Here is a 27079-nt window from a genome sequence, read left to right on the forward strand (position 1 = left end):
TGGCTTTTCCACATCTATTTATTTCATCTTATTCACATGGAAATAAATATATCAAAACAGACGGTGGAATCTCAGAACCTAACAGTTAGAAGGGGAAGGAGGAAAATCTAGTGTGATCTGAATGGTTCTGGGACCCCCGTGGCAGCCTCTGCTCTTCCGTCGAGCCCACTTTAAGGTCAGACTCACCACTCTTTTACATCCCCCCTTCAAAAAAAAATCCATATTAAAAGGAGTGGTTGAATAATATAGATGTCATAGGTTATTTCTTGGGAAATTAAAAGAAGACATCACATCATACAGCAAAACTTCATCACTTTTCCTATTTAAACACGTCTCCCTTTTCCAAAATACTTTCCTCATCTCAGATCCTTAGCTCCCTGCCCCTGTTCTTTTTCTTCCCTTCTCCAGTCTCTGAAATATACCTCCACTACTGCCCTGAGTCTTCCATCTCTCACCTTTGGTTTGCATGCCCCACTGAATAAAGCAAGGAGCTTGCCCTTGGAGAACATCCCAGTCATCCTGCCCTACTGGCATATATTAATGCCCATTAGAGCCAGGTTCTTTATGTCTGTATTTATACTTCTTCCTCTCAGCAATCCTGCAAGATAATAAATATTTTTATCTTCACTTTTGAGTTAAGGAAACAAAGGCTCAGATACTATAGGAAATGTGGCAAATAGCAGTGGGGATTCAAACCCATGTGTGCCTGCCAACAAAGCCTGTACTGATTTCCAGGTTCTATATGCCTCATGATAATAGCTACTATTTATTGAACACTTGCCTGTGTCATACATTGTGCTAAGCACTTGACACATGCAATTTAACCCTCACCGTGACTCTACTATGAGTAGTGTTATTATCCCCACTTCATAGATGAGAAAATGAAGGCTCCATGAGATATGGCACTTGTCCAAGCAAGAGAGTCATGAAAAGAGGTTGCATTCAGTTCCCTCTGAATCCTTGGTCTGTTGCTTTCCATCCTATTACACCACTGGGAGAGAACATAATGGTGCTCCAATCTAACATGCCACACCAGTATGAGACCCTCCTCAACCACTGATTAAAGATGATTTCCTATTTTCTATTTGAACATTTTCAGTGGCAGGGTCCTCACTACCCTCAATCTGGCCCATTTCCCAGTTGGACACTCTCATAATAAGAAATTTACTTATTTTGAATCAAAAGCTTCCCTCCTTTAAATTTTTCCTACTGATTCTATTGTTCTATCCTAAAGAGCAATAAAAAACTCTCTGGCTCTCTTCTACAGCATAGCTCTTGAAGTATTTCATTCACTTTTAACTGTTTAGGTACACTTACTTTGTGCTGTGTGGTGTGCTAGATGCTGAGGATATGATGGTAAGAACACAGACACATCTCTTACATTTAGTTGTTGAGATAGACACTAATAAAATAATTACACAAATTGATATATCACTGCAAACTTTGATAAGAAATATTGAAACTAAATACAGGGGATTATCCAAGAATATTTCAGGGATCCTTGGTCTAATTTGAATTGAGATGGAAGACTTTCATGTAGAGGGGATATTTAATGAATGAGTAGGAATTAATAAGGCAAACATGGTTAAGGAACAAAGACAATGGTGATGGAGATTTAATAAAGGGAACAGTATGTGCAAAATCTCTGAAGTTAAAGGAAGCATAGGGCGTTCTGGCAATGAAAAGAAGGCTAGTGAAGCTGAAGCCCAAAGAGCAACCTGAGAACATCAATTAAGATAACGATGGAGAGGAATCTAAGGCTCCAGTTCATGCATGAAAGTCCATATATGCCATGTTAATAACTGTTATCTCCATTCTAAGAAAAATGGGAAGCCATTGGAGAATTTATGCTGCAATGGGGAGTGACATGATCAGATTTGCATTTTAAGCAGACCATCTTGGCTACTTTTTAGAGAGTGAATTAATTGGAGGCAAGAGTCTGTGTGGGAACCACAGAAGGATCTTCTTATAATCTTCAAGAAGACGATGGAAAACTAGATAGAGTGGTGGTAGCAAAAAGGAAGAGAACAGGGTCCAGTGATTCAGACACTATCCTTTCATGTTATAATACTAATCACTAGTATAATACTAATGTCAGAGTTGGCATTATAACCTAGATAGTCTAACTCCAGAATCATCATTCTTGACTCTTACACATACAATCTCCTATAGACCACCTGAATGCTTTCGGAAGAAAAATAACACTCAGCATTTGAGATATATTTGATTTCAGATCCATTAGTAGAAGGGGCTACAGCCCTGAAAGGAATTACCCACTGTTCTGATTTGCTAATGCTGCCAATGGATTGGCTTTTATAAAGGGACTTATTTGGCTATAAATTTACAGTTCAATAGCCATAAAAGTGTCCAAAATAAGACATCAACATGAGGATAACTTCACTGAAGAAAGGCAGATGCTGTCTGAAACACCTCTGACAGCTGGGAAGGCACATGGCTGGCGTCTGCTGGTCCTGGGTTGTGTTTCATCTCCTCTCTCTCAGCTCCCATGCATCCTTGCTCCTTTCTCCCAGGGCATTTCTCTCTAAGCATCTGAAGATCCTCTCTTATCCTCTTTGGGGCAAACTCTGGGCAAGGTTTAGCATCTCCAAACCTCCTTCTGTCCACAACTCCAAACATCTCTCATATACTCTAAATGTCAGCATCTGTGTCGGCTCTTGAGCTCACTTAAATACTGCAGTGAACTAATCAAGACCCATCTGAAATGGGTGGAGTCCACACCTCCATGGAAATAATTCAATCAGAGTTCTCACCCACAGCTGAGCGGGTCACATCTCCATGGAAACATTCAATCAAAAGTTTCCACCCAAAAAGATTGGATTAAAAGATCATGGCTTTTGTTGGGGATGTAATATAATCAAACTAGCACACCCACCATCTAACACCACCTTCTTTTATTATTCTACTCCCCAAGTCAGTAGCTATCAGAAACAAAACTGCCCCCTCCCCTTTGCAGAGTTAGCTGGAACTGGGAAGAAAATAAAGTACTGATATTCAACAGACATCCAACGCCTTGAAATTTGCAGGACAGAATATGGAACCCAGGGAACTGGAATTAGAATATATCTGTAGGGAGAGGTGGCCCATCAGGGTGGATAGGGTGCTGATAGGGAAAGTATAAAAGAGAAAACTGAGGATGATGGTGAGTAGAAAAGGAGAATTAAGGATTGAGAGGAACTCTCTAAGAAATGAAAGCAGTGAGGCATGCCCTCTCTAGGGTCTAAGAGGAAAAACAAGATAGGCTAGAAGCAGAAGCATAAAGCCTGCTTTCCTCCATTACCCCTACCTCTACCCAGTCTCTGTTCAGTTTTGAAGAAATTATCTGAACTATTCAATAAAATGTGCTTTAAATGCCATCATCGGTGTCCCAACGACATTGATTCAGGGAAGACAATTGAGATAATATTCAGACTAGAGATAGGATCAGCTATTGTCACCTCATTGCCAACTACCAGGTGTCAGCTGGAATCCACAAGGAGGCATAGACCAACTTGACAAAACCATAATATTAGTCACCCAGCACTTCTTGCTGCCATCCTCGTTATGCTTCTCCAAACACGTGCTGGTTGGAACTGTTAGGTACCCCAGAAAAGACTGTGTTCTTTTAGTCCATTCTTGTGGGGGCAGACCTATCATGGGTGGGAACTTCTGATTAGGTTGTTTCCATGGTGATGTGACCTCACCCATTCAGGGTGGCTCTTAATCCCCCTTGCTGGAGTCCTTTATGAGAGGATAAAAGGCAGATAAAACTCACAAAGCTCACAGAAGCTGAGAGATATTTGGAGACAGCCATTTTGAAACCAGGGCTGGGGAGAGAAGGACCAGCAGACGTCGCCATGTGCCTTCCCATGTGACAGAGGAACCATGGATGCCAGCAGCCTTTCCACAGAGAAGGTATCTTCCTCTTGATGCCTTAAATTGGACATTACAGTATTAACTTACATTGTAAATTATAACAATAAATCTCCATTGTTAAAAGCCAAGCTATTTCTGGTATATTGCATTCCAGCAACTTTAGCAAACCAAAACCAAACTCTTACCTGAGACCTCACCCCAAAAACAGCTAGAGACATGCTTGAAAGCTAAGGGAAAAAAACAAGAATTTTCATTATAGGAATTATCATACATTTAATTCTCCCCTGTGAACACCTGCTCTAAACTGCCTCTCGTGGAGTCTCATCCATGACCTGGAATATCGCTCTTTCTACCACACTAGCATGCCTAAACATTAGATAATTAACTACTATATGGTAAATTTTATAGTGAAATATAATATTTTATAGTGAAACATTATATTGGTGAAATTTTGAAATTAAGGAACGGGGGTACAAAAAGACTCTTGTCCCAGAAGCAACAATGCCTCACTAGCAATATTCTCAACTCATGCCCAGCTCTTGGCTTCTAATTCCACTCCAATAAAAAGAATCAGGATTCTTTGGAGAAATGATTGTTTCAAGTACTGGAGCAGGAAATATACAAGATGAACTTGGGTATTTGTAGTGCCAGAAGATAAGGAAGTACTCAAAAATAAAACACAATGATGGGGGTATGTCAAAGGGACACAGGAGACACCCAAAAGAGCTCCCAAGGCCAAAGCTGGAACAATTTGAACAACAAAATAAAGTGTCATTGGACTATAATCCAAAGTATAAAATAAATATCCATGGGCCCATACCAATATAATAAATAAAATGATAGAAAAATAAATAAACAGAAATAGAAAACTCTCCCTTGCAAACTAATTCGAAATAATTTATGTAGATACCCTGCCCTCAAGGAGGTAGAGCATAACTCCCCGCTCCTTAAAGGTGTCCTGTGCCTAGTGACTTCCAAAGAGTACAGTAAAGAAAGGGGTGGGGGTGGGGAGAGTAACAGTACAATGGAGAAGCTTGATGAACTCTACCCCAGCCAGGTGATCCACTTCAACATCGACAGTGATAAGCATCAGTATGTATTTACAGTATAGTATGATAATGACATTGACATTTTACTTTTGTTGTCTTTCCCCAAAAGCCATAATCCTGCTCTAATCATGAGAAGCCTGAGGTGAGTGTTGACGAGGAGAGGTGAGTCCCAACAGAGGGACATCCTACAAAATAACTGACCAGTACTCCTCAAACCTCAAGGTCACTAAAATTAAGGAAAGTCTTCAAAACCGTAATAGCCACGAGGAGCCTAAAGAGACATAATGACTAAATGTAATAGTATCCTGGACAGGATCCTAGAACAGAAAAAGAACATTAGGTGCAAAGTAAGGAAATCTGAATAAAGTATGGATTTTTGTTAATAATAATGTATCAGTATTGATTTATTAACTGTGACAAACATACCATACTAATGTAAAATGTTAATAATAGAGGAAACTAAGTGTGGACTATAGGGAACTCTCTGTATTATCTCTGAAATTTTAATGTGAATTTAAAACTATTTTTTTTTAATTTTATTTATTAATTTCTTTTTAAAGGCCCTTGTCTGAAATCAGAGGCCCAGCCTGTGATAGAGCCAAGCCAACATCAAGCCTACCCAGCCCTGACTTAAGAGTATTTCCATCAGATCATCATAGAACAGAAAGAAGAGATCCATTCGTTTCTCTTTTTTGCCAGACTTTAAGCAACCTCAACACCCTGGTGAATACTGCTCCAGGCACATCTTAATCACACAATTCATAACCCTACTGAACTTCAGAGACCTCGCCTTCCACTTTCATGTCTGCAACCCACAAGGCCTTATCTGGGAACCTATCAGACAGGAAATTCCTGCTGTAAATACTCCTGACATCTTGGTCTCCTACTTCTCCCACTTTCTGAACCCAGACTTGGTGCCATGATGATTCCTTGTCATCTCCCTATTGTCTCCCAATGTACCAACTCGCTTCTCGCACTGTGCCCCTTCAGAACTTGTCTGTGACCCAAGACCCACTATTTCCAGCAAACCGTCACCCCTGATTTTCTATGCCCTTAGCTCTTAGCAACCTCTGCTTCCCCAGTCCCCAGTCAGCTGATCTTCCATTCCTGTTCCCAGAATGCTCAGGATGACAGACAAAAATCAAACCAGGCAGCCAGTTAGGTTCCAGAAAAATAACATCCTATCTCCTCTGGACTTTTAATGAGAGCCACTATTATCTTTTTTCCCTCTAAATATCCAGTACCCAAATGCTCTCATTTGGGAGACTTCCTAGACCTTATTTACCTTGTATGAACCCCTAGCCCTGCCTCTTTTTCCCTTTATTTTCTCAAATAGAATTTCCTCTCTCAGAGAAGAATGTGGCCATGAAACTCGATGTGCCTTAGATTCCCAATTCCTGCCCTGGCAGGAAAACCTTCTCTCATTCCCGCCCTCCCCACCTTCCCACCCCAACCTGGAAAACATGTTTCCCTGTATCCACGGTCTTCTTATCTTCTTTAGAAGAAAAAACTGTCCAGAGACTTTTACTGTCCCACCCCTAATTTTTGATTCAGATCTCTCTCATTCCCTGAGGGGCCTTGTCCCTTAATTATCCTTTCTCCCCCTCCCTCTCTTGTGACTTCAATGTCTTCTATCTTCACCTCTTCCCCTTAGACTTCAAATATTTCCCCAGCCTTAAACAAGCTTTGTTCGACTGCAACAAATTTGTTTACCAGGCAAACAAATCATTTTCGTTTCCTTGGCTGCTCAAGCAAATACCCTGCAATGGACTGGCTTTAACAACGGGAATTTAATGGCTCACAGTTTTGAGGCTAGGGGAAGTCTAGATCAAGTCCCAGTGAAGGCGTCATCAAGGAGATTGTTTCTTCCTGGAGACTGGTGCTCTGGGGCTGGCTGCCGGGATCCCTGGTCCCGGGCTCCTCTGTCACACGGCAATGCACATGGAGGCCTCTCCTGGCCTCTCCCTTCTCTTCTGGGTTCTGTTGACTTTCAGCTTCTTGCTTCCTGTGGCTTCCTCTCTCTCTGTCTGAATTTCATTCTGCTTACAAAAGTCTCCAGTAATAGGATTAAGACCCATCCTGATTGAATTGGACCACACCTTAACTGATGTAACTTCATCAAAAGAACTTACTTACAATGAGTTCACATCCAAAGGAATGGATTAAGTTTAAGAACATGTACACAGCTCCAAACCACCATACCAATATACTGCATTCAATAATCATTTGTAAAATTTTTGTTTGGGAGGCAATTTTTTTTTCAAAACATGAGCCCAGTCTAGGAAGAAATATGATAATAAAATGCATCACTGACTGTAAAAATATGGGCACTACAAGTAAAAATGCTAAGTCCATTTCAGTTTTCATGTTCTGTGGTTCATTAATCCATCTCTTTCATCTCTTTTCTCTGTCTTTCCAGAGCTTCTGGGTAGGGATTATTACAGAACTCACCTCACTCCCTCTTACCTAAACTTTTCTTGAGAGAAGAGTCCATGTCACGTTAATCTCTAGTATAGTGTTTTGTGAATAATAGGTATTAATAAATCATTTTTGAGAGAACAAATGATGAACTGACTTTCTTCCAGGCTCACTATTAGTTAGATTTTTAAAAATAATTTTGAATATTCTATTCCTAAAAGCATTTGAGTCCGTTATTTCCATACTAAGACGTACAGAGAAATAAAAATGAAGTGCAAAGCCTTAGGACATAGATGATGTGGAAAATCACCCCTGCAGTTCATTTGATATAGATTCTACATGCTGCCCAGGTAGGTCCTTGAAAACAGGTGATTTGATGCATGCTTTGTACAGTGTCCAGGTCAATGAGAATTCATGGTGAATAAATTGAGGGGGAAAGCAATGTGACCGATGGATAGGAATCATCTATTTTCAGCTCAAGAATTATATAGATAGCCTTTGGCCTATAAAATGGTGCTTTGAAAGTTAAATTTTTCAACCTCAGAATCAGAAATAATACCTGTACGCCTAACTAGTTTCAAAATGGTTTTGCTTAGGGTAATGCCCACAAAAGAACAAGGTTTTGCTCTTTACTAAGCAGAATAAATCAATATCCCAGCATTGTGAAGGGTTCGTATGAATATGATAAAAACACATTCTATCCATTTTCCCAGGTTCTTTCCTTCCAAAGAGTTGTATGTGTATTCCTCCTTAATTAGAGCTGCTGGGTTTTCACAGTTGCTTAATTAAATTGGGGGAATCTCAATTCTGTGATGCCTTTAGGAAAGTGATTCCAATTATAGGGCCAATCTGTCAGTGAATGTTAAAGAGGCCAAACAATTTTCACAGCAAAGATACAGAGAAGAAAGTGTGAATATTTTAAGTAGGAGGCATACTTAATAGTCTTGCTATTAGCTATGTTTTATAGAAATTGCTCAGATAGTTTGACTTGGAAACCTTGTATGCAGGGCATGGGGATATAATTTGGCACTCTGGACTCAGGTAACTCAAGGAGCTATTCTGGTCTCCTTTAGGAATGCTACTATATTGAGGGTGCAGCATCACCCCTGCTACGACAGATCAGACATTCGGTACTAGCAAGAGCTAGGTCAGCCTTGGTGAGAGGTAGCTCACACTGTTGAACTCGTGCATTTTCTCCATCTGTGCCACCCTGGCTACTCTGTCATTGACCCGTTGTACAATCCTAGGGAAGCTGAAGACAGACACTGGCTGGCATTGCCTGGATGAGTCATCCTATCCATCTAGTCTGACAACGCTTCTTCTGTGAGAGAGGCTCTCTATAATCTATTGCTGCATAACAAATGATCCCAAAACTCAGTGATTTTTAAACAGTACACATTCATTATCTCAGTTTCTTTAAGTCAGGAATTCAGACACCACTTATCTGGGTCCCCTGCTTCAAGTCTCTCACAAAGCTGCAACCAGGTTCCTGCCAGGGCTGGAATCTCGTCTGAAGGCTCAACTGAAAGGATCAGCTCAGGTGGGTTTGGGCAAGATTCAAATCCTTGCTGGTTGTTAGATAGAGGTCACCATCAGCTCTTTACCCCGTTGACTTCCCCTGCATGGTGGCTTGCCTCATCAAAGCCAGCCAAAGAGAGACAACCTGCTAGCAAGACAAAAGTAACTATCCTATGTAACAATCACAGAAGGGACATCACATCACCTTTTCCATAATGTGTTGGTTAGAAGCAAGTTGCTAGGACAGGCCATGGTGAAGGGGAAGGGATTACACAAGGGCATGGATACCGGGAGCCAGGATTCTTGGAGGGCCATCTTGGAGTCTGCTTGCCACACCAGCTGACAGTCACCATCATGAGAAACAAAGAGCCGTTTATTCTGGGCCCACTTCCACAGGTCCATCCATATCCTCCTTTCCTAGAACACCTTTATTCTTATATTCCAATATTGCTCCTTCCACGCTTCTGACCAAAAAGTCAAACCATTTTCCACTGCCAGGAATCTGTATATCATTTTATTTATCTCTGACCATCTCTCCCTCCACAGATACTCTAGACCAGGTAACTCTTCAAAGCTCTACCCACCAGGAGGATTTCCCTTCACCATCTTCTTCACCTCTGAGTGAGGCTCTGGTGCAGAACATTCTATTTCCTGCCTACACTAACAAATCAAGGTAACCTACACATGAACCAAGCCCAGGTTCATTTGTTTTCCTTAAGTTTTAGACAATATTTATTGCTTTATTCCTGATTACAAATAATATATGTTAATTGTAGAAATATGAGAATAAATATAAAACAAAAGGAATTATCACAATAACATCATCACTCCAAGATAACCATGTCTGTTTATCAGTCTGTGTGTATGTATATATACCCACAACACATACATCCACAAGTACATAAATACACATTACACATACATGTTACATATATATATTGTTAAGACTGCTATTTGATTTTACCCATTTTATTATTTCAAGGATACTAGCAGAAGACATGAAATTCTTGGATCAGAGACAAAGAATTTTATTGTTTAAGGCACAGCAGACAGCATGAGTGTTTGCCCACATGGCTGACACAAAAGGCCCAGGGTTTTGACTTTTCAATCAGGCCATAGGTAAACCATCACCGGGCTGTTGGTGTGAGCTGAGGGAGAGGCGCAAGTACAACAGGTGAAGGTAATTTGGTATTCTGGGCTATCTTTTTATTTGGACCCTCCAGACCTGCTCAGGCCTGATCCCTAATACACCACTTCCATCATATAATGGATCAGTATTCTGCCTTCCCAAACTTATGACTAGGTAGGTCTGACAATACGCATGATGGGCAGCTCCAGTTACATAGTCTCTTAATGCCCCAGGGTCAGGCACTTAGTCTCTATTAAGACCCAGTAGCACAGCAGGAGCTTCCTTTTAACAGTGATTAGTTCTTGATGCAGATGGCATGACCTTGCTCTAAAACCTCAGCAGCCTGTGCTATGACTTTCTAATCAGCACTTGCCAGAGATTCCACTCAGCCTTCTCATCTAAGATAGATACCTTTAGGTCATATGCCTAAAAGTCAAGAGCCAGTTGCCTGACTCTGTTGTAAAGCCATCTCTTTCTCTGGGTCTAATTCAAAACTAGAAACTCTCTGAGTCGCTTTATAAATATACTGGAACAGTTTTTCAAGTGTGATATATGCTGTTTCCAAAATTCAAAACTGCTAAAAAGCTATATGTCTCATTCTTAGTGGTTGAAGTTGCAGGCACAATAACTTATCCTTTATCTTGAAGAAGATCTCCCAAAATGCCCTAAACTACTTTACCAATGCATCGGGCCCATGAATTTTATCTTTTGATATATGCTTTTTTATTAGTATAGATATCTTAGCAGACAATGCTGTAAATTTCAGCCCACATGATGACATCAGCCATGTGAACTTCTGACAGAGGCAAAACTGAGTAAAAATAGAGAACAACAGTAGAAGTTCAGGAAGGATGCACAATTTATTCAGAGATCTTAAGCCTCATTCTCACCCTCTTCCTCCTTGAACTCCCTTTTGTCCACCATGGCATCTGGTACGGCTGGTGCTCAGACACCAGGTTGCTATCCACCTCGGTGAACTCTATCTCGTCTATGCCCTCACCAGTGTACCAGTGCAGGAAGGCTTGTGCATGGACATAGCTGTGAACAGCTCTGAAATATGTTTGGACAGCATATTGTTGCCAATGAAGATAGCAGACATCTTGAGGCTTCACGGCAGGATGTCACTTATGGCCATCTTGATGTTCTTAATGATCCATTTCCACAAAGTAGCTTCTGTACTATCTGCTCATCCACCTCCTTCATGGACATTTGGCCTCAGAAGATGGCAGCCACCATCATGTAGTAGCCATGGCAGGGGACACAAGTGGACATCATGATTTTGCAGCGTAACATCTGTTCGGTGAGCTCAGGCATTGTGAGGGCCTGGTACTGCTGAATTCCCTAGCTGGCCAGGGGTGCAAAGCCCTTGCTTCCTCAGTCATAGATGTAACACTTACCTTGTACTCACTTTAAGTCTTGCTAAACTCTCACATATCATGGGTCTGCCAGAATTCTGTGCTTTTGGGGCATTGCGAACACCATATTTAGACAAGGTGGCAAGGGACAGTAGACATGCATAGTGCATGTATCTGCTCTGCTCATGCAAATGCTCCATTGTCCCACTGGACTTCACTTTCAAGACAAAAAGTCAAAGAAAAAATCATTAAGAATTTTAAGACAGTGTAGCAGGGCATCAAACCAACTACGGGGCCCTACCGAGCACAGGACCCAATGCGTCTGCGCAGGTTGCACACCCACAAAGCCTGTCCTGTGTGCCCAGAAGGAAGATTAAAAGGAATTTGGTTTTAGGAAATGAAAGCTTTATGAAAGAATTCATGCTTGACAAAATCCAGGCTCATAAACTATATGGTTCCTATGTCTTTATTTATTCATTATTTAAAATTACAGTGCCCATGTATCAAGCACCTAATTCATGCCATGTCCCAGACTTTGTCAGGAATTATCTCTAACTTAGGCAACAACCATAAAGGAGATATTATTATTGTTCCCAAGTTACAGATGAAAAACTGAGGCGGAGAGAGGTTAAGTATTTACCAGGTTCAGGAGTTAGCAAAATGACTAGAGCCATGTCCATTTCACTCTAAAATTCTCATCCTTATGCTATATATATCCATTGCATATAGGTTACCAATAACCAAATTAAATAATTAGGAAAAGGTCTTTTTCACGGGCTACAACATACTCATTCTCCATATCAATTTTTTTCTAATCTATATGTAATTGGTCAAAGATAATCCCAGTAAAGCTAAAGTTGGAAGAAACCTTGATCTAATCAAATCTAACTCATGACAGGAAACCTGACTCCCTTCTCAATCATCACTAAGTGGATAGCGCTCCACCGTTTGACTATTCCAAGTATTGGAGAACAAATTTATTCTCAAGACAGGCATTCCATTTACAGAAAGCTTTCAGTAAAGCAACTCTGAATCATCAAGTACTATAAAAAATTTAGATTGTACATGCTCATGGCATAAAGCATTGTTCCAAAATAATATGAGGCTAAGAAAAACCTTACATTTTAGTAAACATTAAAGCAATAATATTTTTGGTTTGGGGGCATGAAAAAATTATTTTTCTTCCATTCAGTATTGCTGCCATTCAATTTAATAATTTCCCACTGAGAAAATAGCCAAACTAGAAGACAGTGGGGAAGCAGGTGAATGAGCCTGCAAGGACAGCAGTCTCCAGCCTATCATCTCTTGCATTTTGACGGGCTGGTGAGAAACTATGTGAGTAATAGCAAAAGAATAGACTGTTCAGTCTAAAAAAATCTGGATTCAAATCTCAGTTCTACAACTTGTTCCAGGCCTCCCTAGCTACGTGAGGTTAAAATAGTACCTCTCTGCATCTCTATTTCCTCACCTGGGCACAGGAGAAGAATAACAACTACTTCACACAGGTGTTAAGACAATCAGATGAAATCAGATGAGTTGATATATGCAAGTATTCTCTATAAATGACAAGGTGCTACACAAATACAGATGTCATTTTGCCCTCCAGTACTTAAAATACTCAACTGAAGGTAAAAATAAGCTGGAGATGAGAGAGAACTTGACAAAAGGTGGGAGAGATGAGAAGAATGTAGGAAAAAAAGTGAATCAGAGAGAAATAAACCCTGGAAGAGGAGAAATCCTTTTCTACACCCTTACTTTTTTAAGTGTAACATCTTTATATTCAGCGTTGTGCTTAAATGAGATTGGAATTTTTTTTAAAAAAAAAAGGTTAAAAAAAACTCACACACAAAACCATGGTCCCGACATCAACAATTCCATTAGAATTTGGAGTTAGACGACCTAGCTTTGTCACCTAATTGACTTGTTCTAAGATTTTGGTTAAGCCTTCTTTTCCTTATTAGTAAAATGGGAATAATGAATACCTTTCTTCCCAGATTATTGATGAGAATTAACTGAGAAAACATCTGTGAAAATATGCTATGCTCTTGTTAGCTATTAGTATGATTCTGCTAATAAGCATGAATGGGCTGGGAAAAATATTAATATTGTCAACAATTCAATAGGCTTTGCAAGGGGCTGCAAAGCTGTACTGTCACCCAATGATATTTCAAGTATGGAGCCAGGGAGCAGCAGAGCAATGACAGGGAAAAAATCTTTGAAAGATCATATTTACTTCCCTATAGAAACTACTCGTGGGAGAATGAGAGAGAAAGAGAGAGATCAACCTGATGCCACCAGGCTAAATTCCAGTTTCAACTTCCTAATATACACTTGAGTCATCACCTCTTTTTGATAAATCTAGTTATAAACCTGAAACAGGACAGTCAAACATAAGTAAAGACTAAATGACTGGTCTGAAATGAGAAACAAGTTTATCTTTTTTAACTCTAATAGCCTGGAGGGTTGCAGTATGACCCAAGATTAACATAGGGGTACATTTCAGATAGATAAATGGTGATTTCAATGGTAGATTTACCACCCATTTAGATACCTTTTGCATCTAATTCTTGGATCTAATTCAGTGTCCTCCTGGTGAATGGGGGATAATTTAAAGTTTCACGGTATCTGGACACTTGATTTTTATTTTTGTTGTTTTGTTTTGTTTTGTTTGGGACTGCATAGCATGCTTTCTCCTTGTCTCCAGAAAGAGAACCCCATATACTTTTGGTAGAATTGCCTCTTGATCTCTGTGCAGTGTTGATGGACCATAAATAAAGATATCATTTCCTTCTAGGGGAGAGGTGGTTAAGTAAGTGATTGAGTGTAATGACAGAAGAATTTTTAAAATGGTTAGATGTGACTCATTCCTGGATTGCTACTTAATGAGGCTGTGATTACCTCTTGCTACCTGGATTTCCCAAGAGCTCCCCTTTCCAATCCTTTCCTACTTTGGTTCCTCAAATGTCCTTTCAATTCTGAGAGCTAGCTCATACACCTGCAGTAAATAATCTCTGCTTAAGTCATCCAGAATGGGTTTCTGTTGCTTGCAAACAAAACCCCACAAAAAAAATGCAAGGCTATACCAAACTTGTAGTGCTAAAAAAGGCATCAGCTCAGTCAATTATAAGTCTTGTGAAAAAGACTATTGTTTATATTTATTTTTCCATTGGATGATTACCATAGGAGAGAATCTGTGAGTAGTTAGTCATCATTGTGCTGCACAAATCCCAGCGCTTCCTCAGTCCCCATGAAACAGCATACCTTGATGGTATTTAGACTTGCCAGAAATGGAAACATAAACATTATTACTATCCAAGAAACTTTGGCATCACTTGGTGGAAACTGACAAAGGTAGTTTATTGACAGGATCCTTGACCTACCTTTGTCAGGTCTTCAGGCACAGTGTAAAGGAAACCATGGGTTTAGTACAGTGTGTTTTTGGTACTTTCCCACTTCCTTTGTAGGAGCCCGCTCTGCCCTTCTGACACTCATGGCCTGTTATCAGCCTTATCCTCCAAGACCTTACTCTCTTCAGACTTTAAACAGCCACCAGCAAGGTATGCTCTGTTCCTTGTGGAGCATCTGCTGTGCTGCCAGGAACTTCCCTGCAGTATCTCATTTAGGTCAGCTGAAAAAGTTTGCTCATATCTGCTTAAGATATTTCTCCATCTGCATTTAAATGAGGAACTCAAAGACTAAAACTCTTCTAAATCCATGCTTTCCTCCAGTCATATATTCATTTATTCTTGTTTTTTGATAAATCGCTGAAGATCACCTACTGTGTGCAAGGCACCATGTTAAGATTTGCAGACAGAGCTGTTACCAAGCCCTCAAAGAGCTTAACATCTCATAATGAAAGGTAGAGATCACACACATGAGTAATTAAATAGTTCAAAAGAAATCAATGAGAATGGTAGGTGCCATTTTGATATTTGGAAACAAGTAAACCCTTGGTGAGACTCTCTTTAGACTCATATCCCCCAGTATCCTATTCATGAGCTGGGTCCATATTCTGCTTAGATCATTTATAACAGATATAATTACCTCTGAAGCCAGAGTACTTGGAATTTCAAACAGATGATATAAGAATTGACAGGGAAAACAATGCCACACTGTCCCCTGTGGTATCCTATGACAATTCAATTCACTAGTATCTCATTTTCAACCTCTCTCACTCTCATCAAAAGATGACTGCCCATTAAAATCTAATAAAAACAAATCCAGAAGTTCTTCCCTTTGCTAACTCCAAAGAGCCACAGATGTTACTTTCATGAATGGCTAATAAAAGGCTGACTTTCCACAATTTTGCTGTCCTGACTTTGTCAACACACTTTTCAGATGCCATCTTAACTGTTATGAGATGTCCTGATCCCCATATTTTAAAGCACAAGTAAATTAGCAGTATAGATCTCATGAGGTTTTACTGAGATTGTTTTCCTGAGACAGAAGGGTGAAAATTACCTTTCAAAGAAGTTTTTAACTTGCTTATTTTTTTAATTTTAAATTAGTATTTGTTTTTGTTTTCATTCCCCATTTCTTTTTGTGGTGGTGGTGGTGGTGGTGGCTTTTTGTTTTTGCTTTTGTTTTTAATTGTTTTGTTTTGCTGGGGATGTAGTTTTTTGTTTGTTTGTTTGTTTCTCAGAAGCCTTACAGTCCAACTCCAGGAGGTGGTGTCTTTCAGCATTTCCCGTATACCAGTCCAAAGGTAACTGTCAATTTGGACAGGATACCAAATTAAAACTAAACCAGATGACTCTTTTTTTTTTTTTTTTTAAATCAGAAAATGAGCTACTCTTTAAACCTAACTAGTCTGCAACTCAGCTGAGAGTGGAAAGGTAAATGTCTGTGTTGAAAGGTTTCTTAGAGACAATGAAAAGTTATCTAAAGTGGATCAACAGCACAAATGAACCCATACCTCATGTTTTTGGACATGAACAGACACTTTAGCAGCACAATAGCTTGTATTCACAAGTTGTCAGGCTATTGAAAGCTTTCTTCAGACTTTTTGAAATATTCCTCTAATGAGAAATTAAAGCTAAAAGAGTGATACTATCAGACAGATTTTTCTCCCAACTTTCTATAGAATGAGAAACAAAATCCCTGAATACTCTTTTGTGACTGGACTTACTGACCATTTCTAGAGGCTTGGAGGAATTTCTCTATATGGCCATTTAGAAGACTCAATCCAGGTGGGAAAGGTTGAGATCTGTCAGCCAATCCATCCTCCCTTGGGGAAAGTTCAAAAGGAAGAAGATAGTGAACACTGATACAGCACTTAGGAAGTGCTATTCACCAGGGATCAGAGGTCGCTTTGCTTGGACAATATCCTATTTTCATTTATTGAGCAACTTCACTCCTCTAGGCACCAGATCAAGCACCTACCCAACTGAGATTTCAGCTCCTAAACCATCAAAAGGAGGCAGAAAGCAAAGCTAGAGAAAGATGAGAACATGCTAGCACAATCTACCTCGTTATGACACCAGGCTTTTGTCTGCTTCCTGAAGAAGCAAAGGAGCATAAATGACCCAGTGTGGAAAAACGGGGACTCAAAATTCAATTTACTTTTCTTCCAAGTTGATAAGCTGGCTACCATGCAACAGCCTGTTGGGTGGAAATCTAACACACACATTTAAGATTCTAAGGCTCCTTGTCTTTGCATCAGTAGTGTGACCTAGTGTCTGGGGCCCACTTTGCAACCGGCAGAGATCCTGACTGTCTCATTAATCATTCTGTCCCCATGGCTGGCATGGGGCCTGAAACACAGCAGACTCAAAAAAAAAAAAAAAAAAACACATGATCAAGGAAGGAAAGAAAGAAGGGAAATAAAATAAAACAAATCCACAGTTAGCAACCTGTGCTCTAGGTCACTCACTTCTACTTAATTAGGATCCTGGTTGTTTCTCCCTGTTTTGACTTTCCATTTTATCTAATTTGATAGACAGAATATTAAAAGAAGGGTTTTTTTACTTTGCTTTGTTTTGTAGCTTAAGGCTGAGGCAGACATCCTGAAAGCGACACTGCTACTACAGTCCCTCCCACGGTTAGCCTCCAGCAGGCCCTGGGGCTCCTCTCCATTCTCCACCTCATCTTGGCTTCTCTCCACCTAAGTATGTAGCCAGGCCCAGATTTCTAGAAGGCAGAGCCCTGTGTAGGATCACAGCAAGATGCTTCTGTTGGGCCAACACCTTCACTGGCCAAACTAGCAACAGGGAGGAGGTCATTCCTGCTGGGCTCTTCTGACTATTTCTTTTCTTCCCTGCTTCTGCCTTCCGGGTGCTCTCCTCTTCCCACGGCCCTAGGGGAACCAGGCACATAGCAGGGCCTACTTCTCCTTCTCCTCCCAGCTACCCCCTACCTTTCCCCTCCCCGCCCCAGTCTTCCACACTGTCTTCACTTTCTCTCTCTTCCTGTTCTCGGACCCTCCTCTCCTCTCAGGACTCTAGGAAGCACAGGCGGCACACCAACCTCTCTGGATCTGCTTTCCTTCCCCTCTGTAGGCTGTTCAGCCCATTCAGGTCCAAGAGAGAGTGGAGTAGGTGACTGGCCTCCAGGTGCAATCTTGATTCCCTTAAGCTTCTCCTTTGCAAAAAGTCTCTGCCCTTCGGGCCCCTTTGGCAGCACCCTCTCCCAGCTAGCTCCAGGTCCTACAACTCCTTCACAGAGGCAACAATGCAGGTAATTCAAATGTCTGTGCGATCTGTGATAGAAGACTGGGTTATTTAATAGGGTGGGTCATTATCCATCAGCGTAGTGGAAGGATAAATGGCATGGATTCTGGAGTCAGACCACCTAGGTTTGAATCTCAGCTCCTTCATTTGCTAGCTATAAGATTTTGGACAAGTTACTTCTCTGTGCCTCCATATCATAATCTGTAAAATTGGATATTTATAATACTTATCCCACCAGGTTAAATGAGAATTAAATGGCAATAGGTAAAGTAAATAGATAATAAATAGAGAAATAATAGATAGGTAGGTAGATAGATAGCTAGATAGCTACATAGCTAGATAGCTAGATAGACAGATATAAAAAAGAAAAAGAAAAAAGCAGCCCTTGCCATCTAGGAGTTGGCCTGACACTCACAGCTCGCCCATGTGATCCTTCTGTTGGGCATTAAAGAAAACTCACAGAATACCAACTTCTAACAAGGATGCTCTGAGGCCATGATAAAGTGAGACAAAGCAAAGCTACTTTATAATTTTGTCTAAGCACAGACAAAAACAAGGTCACTGTGTGACCCACAAAATACCAAACACCACTGTCTTTTGACTAAAATGAGTTGACTGCCTGTTTCTTCACAGCTTTATCCTCTTTCCAGTCTCCCCTCTCCATAGAAAATATCTATTAAGACCCTGGATCATAAAATTGTCCCAGCTTTTGACAGCACCAGATCTCGAGTAAACCCTTAATTCCTTAGGCCTTCCCTCAACTCACCCAGTCAAAGCCTAAATCCTATAACAGATTCTTTCTAACGTCTTTTTACTGAGAGTTCCCACGGTTTCATGGTGTGTGTTCTCCTCTGCAGCAATGACTTATAAACTCAACTTAGAATTATAAACTACAGGTTTCTCTATGGTCTTTGGCTGAAGGGCATTGATAGATAGATAGGTAGATAGATAGATAGATAGATAGATAGATAGATAGATAGATAGATAGATAGATAATGACATATAACAGATACAGATGAGATTAGTGTCAGGCACATAGTAAGTGTTCTCCGATCATTATTATTATAGATAGCTTGAGAGTATTAAGTACAGGACAGGGAACCCATGTGAAACATAAGGACCAAGAAGGAGATCCAGAAGCTCAGGCCTGTTCATCAAATAATAAAATTAAATCATGAGACCATAACAGGAACTCAGTCCCTAGACAAAAAGACAACTCAGTAATTTCCAAAAAGTGCTTGGGAATTTGTGGTCAGTAAACAAGATAACATATTTAAAGAACCTAACACAATGCCTGGCACATAGAAAGCTTGCAAAATTTAGCTACTATTTTCATCATCTTCATCAAGTGCTCAGGAAGCCCTATGGGAATAAGATGAAGTTTGCTCTCTGTTTATACTTGTCAGTCCATGAAGGACAAGAATACTCCTTCCACCCGGAAATAGCGCATGACGAAGTACTCTGAGGTTCTACTCTCAGAAATCTCTTGGCATTCTTGTCTGTAACTGGAAAGCACAAATATGCTTTTGCACAGCAATCATACCACTGTCATTTGGCATTCTATGTGCAGTCCCATGACAGTCATTTGCAGTGTAAATTCGAGTCACATCCCAGCAATTTTGCTATCATTCTTACTAAAAAGTCACCTTGCAGGTTTCCCCTACAAGGCTGTGATTATTTTTCAACTTTATTGCTAAGCTGATTTGTTTTCCATCTGCTTATTGATGAATTTTGCTGTTAACCAGAAGTATTTGTTCAGTGGCTAGTAATAAACCCAGGGAATCCTTCTAGGACAAACCTTACAAGCAAATAGGAACAACAAATAAAACTAATGGGTACCAAGCTCACAGTACTCATTCTGCATCCTCTCTTCCAGGCATTTATCAATTTATTTCCATTAAGAATGGCAGTCTCACAAGAAAGTCACAATATATCTGTGTCCATTATTTATTCATGCCCAAGCCACATGGATGAAAAATACTAACCATTAACACCTGAACAGCAATCTTTTATGATACTTGTGCTATTGCTTTCTTTACCATTACCCCCCCCCCCCCCCCAGTGTGCTGTGTACAGCAGACAAATGGTAGTTTGGTAATTAGTTGTTAGTTACTCCTCCTTCAGAGCATAGGTTGGGACTTGAGCAAATAGTTCCTTACTTTTAAGGTCTATAATTTTGGAGTCAAATATACATGAAATGTAACCCAATTCACACTAGTCTGTGTATATGGGTGTGTTCTACATGCAAACCATCATGGGAGTGTCATCACAGTTTATATCCTAGTTTTTTTAAAGTTATTGTATTATTCTAAAAGTTATATAATCATTTTAAGGAAAAGATATAAAATAGAAAAAATAGAAATATGCCTAGTGTGTTATTTGCACCAATTTTAGGAGAATTTTTTTTTTCTCCATCAGGCATCATCTGGTCATAGCTTCTAGTTGTTTGTCTAGAGACATTGGGAATACCCTTGTTCTACACACAGTTTTTTCATTTTCTTCTTTCTTCATAAGTTTATTCTTCTTACTCTATAAGTAATACAATAGAATCTTACTAAGCTTTTTATATTAAGTCATAGCCCTATAACACGGAGTTTGCACTGGGTTTTTTTGTTTTGTAGAGTACATATCATCCTCACAGCAGGTTATATATATCCTGTTACTCAAAATGTGTCATTTAACGACATTGGGAGGGAAACGCTCACATCACTGCCTACACATCGGTGGTAATTTCAGTACTGAAATGTTGCACTTCTGTGTGTTCCACTTCTTTAGAGGAGTGGACTGTTGACTAAATCTCTGCAAGGGTAGGCACTTCTAAGACCCACAGAGCTCCTGTGAGGGATGTTTGAAGAATCGTTTGTATCAATAAGGTATAGATTGCAGTGGAAGGTAAATAAAGAACAGGAAGTGGGGAAGCACAAGGGAAAACTGTAGAACTGAAGAAGAATTTCTGAAAAAGGAACCCAAGAACCCAAAGGAGCACTGTAGCTTGTTACATAGGTTCCCATGACAGGAAAGGATTAGAAAAGTTTCTGTATAATGAGGGGGCAATTAGAACAAGTTTAAGGCAGCCTTGTTATTTATGATTGAGCAAGGTCAACCTGATTAAGTCTCTTCCATTATTTATAAGTTTGTGTGTAATTACTGTAAATTCTAGGTGTTTTGTATGTTATAATAGATCTCATGGTAATGTTATTTTAAGTCCTCATGATGTGTGCATCTGTTCCCCCCCCCCCAAATTTCAGTCATTAAACCAAAAATACACACAGTATGCTCTGACATTAATCAAGAGAAAGAGCAAAATAATTTTTGGCATACCTAAATTTCATAAAAAAGAGTACAGGATAATGAAAAGCACAGTCATTTTCATCCTTTGCTTATGGAAAACTATTTTGAAAAGCAGTTTACATCATCCTCTTGGCTTGAATCTTTTTTGAAATGTCTATTTGGTGGCCATTTCTAATTAAAGAATGTTTGTGGTTCAATGAGTCAATTGTTAAATCAGCTATACCCCTGAAATGTAGGAATGGACAACAAGAGAGGGTCTCCTCTAAATTTGCATGACTAAAATTTCCACATTGAAGGGGGAGCTAGCTTATAGCATCTGTTTCAGACCCATGAAAATTCAATTTATCCATCAGTTATCAGAATTACTGTGAAGTAAATATCAACATAGGAAACCATGACCTAATTATGGGATGAATTTTAAACTAGAGGTAAAAGTTACACTCCAAGTGAATCACATTGATTGACTCATTCCCCAGAAAGCTAATGAATACTTTAATAAGTTATACTCTGGAAATATAGGCAAAGGAGAATCTTTGCTTATTTATTACTACTTTTTGACAGATACTTCTAAAATGTAATTTAACAACCAAAAAATGCAAGTTTTAGTAAATGAAGATTAGATGTCAGGGTAAGAGACCACAAGTTAAATTGGAAAAGAGAGCAAAAGTTTTGCAATTCTGCCCTAGGAGATAAAAAGGAAATTGAATCAAAAATTTCATAGCCTTGGAACTATATTCCCACTTGCTCCCTGACTACTGAGGAAATGTGCTATTTGAGTGCAAGGGACAGAGCCAGATTTGAGAAACATTCAGTTCTGCCATGAGGAAGCTCACCAATCAAGAGCTGAAGGTAGACCCCTGCATGAAGAGCTGGCAGCTCAGAGCCACCCCACAGGATCAGGAGTTTTTTCCATTGGTTTACTAAGTTAAGGATGTTAAGAAGAGGTTATCTGGCACCCTCCCTGTTTCAAATATACATGTAGTAATAATCACAGAGACACGAAGCAACACTGTAAGGAGGACGCTAATAGCAAGATAGAGTTCCAGGTGTCAGCTACCATTGTTAAAGAAAGGGTGCCATCCTTACCGAATGTGCCAAGTAGGGTCTTGCCTCTCAGGTCGCAGGCATGGTGTCCCCTCATCCTGCCTGCTCCGTACTTTGTATGAACTCTGCTGTCTTTAATGACTGATGGTCAAAAATGTTGTCTTGCTAAACAAATGGCTAAAAAGTTCATTGGAGAGAAATGATACAATTTTATGAAGTAGCAGTGCAAATCTCAACGAGAGATGAGTCTTGCTCAGTATTAATCTCGCAAGACCAGGAGTCTCATTCCTAACACATTCACCCTATACACACTATATTCCAGCCACACTGAACATTTTTCTTGCTGAAGCATAACCATACTCTCATCTCCACCCCCAAGACTTTGTTCATGGTGGTTGCTGGTCTTATGGTCAGATGTGTCCCCCCGTGCCTCTTTTCCTCCTGGTAAACTCTTGCTTTTGCTTTAACATCCAGTTTGAATGTCTGACAGCAGGTTGTCACCTCCTCTGTGGTCCCTTAGCATTTTCTATGCCCAAACTATCATAGCCCTTAACATACTATTTCTGACATAGATGTATTTGGGTGCTCTTTTTATTGTGAACTCCATGAGAAAAGAGACTTTGACACAAAGACCTTGATAGTGAGGGCCACGATAGAGGTATCTTTAATTTGTCTGGGCTTTAATTAGAATAGGAGTGACCTGGGGGAAGGAAAAGGACTTAATAATTCTATTTACTTGCATAGATGCTTTTCTTGAGAAAGGGTAAACCGTTTTATTGCAGTGGTGTAATGGATTGATGAGAGGATGAGAAGTTTGAGAAGAAGATCCAGGCAGGATGTCACTGTCAGTTGTACAGGCTGATATATTTGCAGGAATCCCTATAACTACTTAGTGATATAGGAGGGATATGGTGCTGGAAAATAATATAAGCTGAAAAAAAATTTTAACAAAATAAATAAGCTGGTAATCCAGGTCAGAAGGAAGCAAAGGAGGGTTTGTCATACAATCCCTGTAGCCCATTGATTGTAACAAAACCCAAATCTGATCAGGGCAAAACTCATTTTCCTAGGAGTTCTTTAAGGAAAACTAGGATCAAGGATCTTCTGGGCTGGGGAGCTACTGAGGGTTCAGAGGCTGCTGAAGTTGCAGTTCCAAGGAGATCTCTCAGAGCTAAAGCATGGAACAGTCAGGAGCTAAGAAATCCAGAAGCAGAGCCCAGCAGAGCCAGGAAGGAAAACACTCTCAAAGCTGGGAGAAACGACTGCCTTGCCTGAGCAAGAGAACTAATCCCCATTCTAGCACGGAATGGAAGTAATAGGATAGTCAGGACACACATGGGGCAGAACCATGTTTACCATGCACACGGGCACACACAGCTGTGATTTACTTTCAAGCACCCTGCACAATGGAAATAAGGGGTGCACACTGATTCCAGACAGTCCACTCTGGGCAGCTAATTAGAGCTATAGTAGATAGGGGCTGATACCTGAACATAGCCGAAGGATGAAGTCCTGGCCCTGGATTAAAACGAATCTTTCAACTTTGTGATCATGGTACACAAAGCTGGCTAATAAAAATATGTGTCTATTTCAGAATTGCTACATATCGCTAATGAAAATTCGATGTTTTTTCATTCCTGTAACAGTCCTTATTGTCCTAACGAAAAAGCAGAGAGGAGCCTTTTCTTTAATTCATCAGCTACTCGAAGAGCTGAAAGGGCATGGAATAAAGCAGTTATTACCAGATTTCAGTGGAAATAGACTAGGGAAAGTGAGAGACATACTTTTTGGGAAGATAGTTAATACTTTTTCTGCTCCTATGTTCGTGACAAGATCCATTTAAAATAAGAGCCCTGTAAGCAGCAAGCTTGCAGAAAGTAGCCCTAGCAATCATTATTCTCCATTGCTGCTCAGGTACATTGTTCTTTCGTTACTAGCGTTCTTTCTTCATTTGAAGGAAAATGTTAGTCTGGTTCCATGGAATTTGTAAAATGTAAAAATCCAGACGAGTCATTCAGAACTGGGTCAAGAGTTCGTTTAAATTTATGATGTATGGATTATAGAGAGTTGTCTGTACTCGTAGGCTCCAATTCCTCTCCTCCCTAACTCTCTTAGGCTCACTCCACTCAGGCTGCTGCTCTCCGCCAAGTCATCAATGATCGCCTTCCATAAACCTAATGCTTAATTGTCAGCCCTTATCTTATGGATCTACCAGCAGTGTTTAGCAGAGCTGATTACTTTCTCCTCCTTGATACACTTTCTTCACTTGGCTTCTCCACTCCCACTGCTGCCACTCTCTCCTGGGGCTCCACTTCTCTCACTGGCCTCTCCTTCTCAGTGTCCTTTGCCTGTGCCTCCTCCTCCTCCAAGGCCTTTAACACTGCAGTGCCCCGCAGCTCAGTCCTTGCTTCTCTTCCCTCCTCTACCTGTACTCTGTCCCTCGCTGAACTTGTCTAGTCTCATAGCTTTAAATACCACTTGCAGGCCAGTGAGTCTCAAAAGTGCACCTCCAGCACAGACTTCTTTCCGAAGTCCTGACTCATCCATCCCCCGCCTGTCAAGATCTCCACCTGCAAGTGTCTAATTAAAGAAGTGTCAAACTTAATGTGTCTGCATTTCTGACCTCCACAAATCTATTTCATCTTCAGCCTTCTCTCGGTTGATGGCAATGCCATCTGTCCAGGGGCTCAGGCCAAGACTTAGAGGCATTCTCGACTGATTTCTTTCCCTCACTCCCACATCCAACTCATCTGCCATTGCTTTTGACTCTACCTTCAAAAATGCTAATCCAGAGAACCAACCATTCTAGAAACATCTATGAAAAAAAACAGTTTATGATACTGAAATATAATTTAGGCATCAATCCATGCCCATCCCATATGGATTGCTGTACCAGCCAATGAACCTACTAAACAATCTGGAAATGCCAGCTGAAACCATGGTGTTTTGAGTTTCTTCTCTGAACATACTCAACAAAAGAAAATTAAGTTTTCATTTAATCTCTGCTCTATTTTTTTTTTTCTAAATGTCTTTCTCTACAGATGCTAATGTCTCACAGTTAGTTCAGTATTAGAAAGTGACTGTTTTTTCCCAGAAGTACATAATGTTTTACTTTTGGCATTCCAGAGAGCCTATTAATACAATTTAAGGTATTTGAGGATAATCAAGGACATACCATTTTTAGCCTAGCGTACCCAAATGGTAATTAGTAAGAGAGAAATCTTTCCTTGGTTGCCATCTCTTAATACTTACATATTTCTCTTTTCTCCCTTTCTCCCTATTGAGTGATAAAACGTATTTTTATTTATGCTCTATAGTGAGCACATTACCTGTTTCTCTCTAGGTATAAAACATATTTTACATCACATAAGGGTACAAAATTGAAAACAGTACATAGGAACAAACTTGCCTGCATGTTCCTATAGAAAAAGAGTAAAAGGAAATTTGTTCTATAGCTACTTAAGTTGTAATTTGAAAGCTATACCTCTTTGTATATAAGTTAGATTTCACAATAAGGAAATAACTGAAACTATGGTACTATAACTCATAATAACTTTGGAAATTTCCTATATATCTACTTTTTAAATCATACTTTGAAAGACATTACCTTTTCATATATATGTCATATTTCATAATAAGGAAATAACTGAAACTGTGGAATTGTAATGCATAATATTCTTTGAAATTTGCTCTCTACTTGTTAAATTGCACTTGGAAAGCTATCACTTTTATGTATATATGTTATATTCTTCAATTAAAAAAATGTTAAAAATTAAAAAAAAAAAGAGTAAAAGACCCTAATGGCATTCATTCATTTACTGCATTTATTAATCCATTTAACATTTATTTAATATGTATAATGTGCCAGGCAATTTGCTGGGGACTGATGATTCAACAGTGGTCAAGGCAGATGTAGTTTCTGCCCCTCAGCAGTTACAGACAAAGAAACAGGCCATGATAATACAATGTAAAACCTGCTGAAATGGGTGAGGAGCAGAGTGGCTTGGGAATATCCAAACTAAGTATGTCCACAAAGGATTCTTAAGAAATAATTTACAAGTATGATATGAAGGACGAATAGTGTGGTGGGGTGAATTATGTACCCCAACGAAAGATATGTTCTTAATTTTTATCCGTGTTCCACAGAGTGTGAACCCATGTGTAAACAAGACCATTGGAAGATGTTATTTTTACTTAAGGTGTTGCCCAACTGAATCAGGGTGAGTCGTAACCCATATTACTGGAGGCCTTGTAAAGAGAAGAAACTAGAAGCCATAAGTCTGACAAACACAGGAGCCAGAAGTCAAAAATCAGAAGAAAGCAGGAGAGCAGGCAAAGGAGAGAAAGATTGCCACATGACGGGAGGCAGAGCTGCAAGCCAAGGAACCCAAAACTTTGCTGCAAGTTGGCACTGGAAGGCCACGGACCCCTAAGAGAAAGCAGAGCCTGGCTGATGCCTTGATTTTGGACTTCTGGCTCCTAAACTATGAGACAATAAATGCTTGTTGTTTAAGCCAAACCCTTGTGTGGTATTTGTCACAGCAGCTGGCAAACTAAGACAAGTAGGAAGGGCAGGCTTGTCAGTGAGGGAAAAACAGTGTTTCAAGCAGAAGGAATGGTGTATGCAAACATCCAGAAGGGAAAAACCACCTTCTAAAAAACCCAAGAAGTTCATAGCGCTTAAAGAGGAAATGAAGCTGAAAAAGTAAACTGGAGCCAGTTCTTAGCCATGGA

The 27079-nt window shown here is 39.9% G+C and overlaps 1 pseudogene; it reads right to left on the bottom strand.

Moving 5' to 3' along the window:
* Positions 1-10860: 10860 nt before the first annotated feature.
* On the bottom strand, positions 10861-24892 carry LOC119537256 (annotated as a pseudogene).
* Positions 24893-27079: the final 2187 nt, after the last annotated feature.

The sequence above is a fragment of the Choloepus didactylus genome, chromosome 6, assembly GCF_015220235.1.
Source record: "Choloepus didactylus isolate mChoDid1 chromosome 6, mChoDid1.pri, whole genome shotgun sequence".
NCBI classification, from domain to species: Eukaryota; Metazoa; Chordata; class Mammalia; order Pilosa; family Megalonychidae; genus Choloepus; species Choloepus didactylus.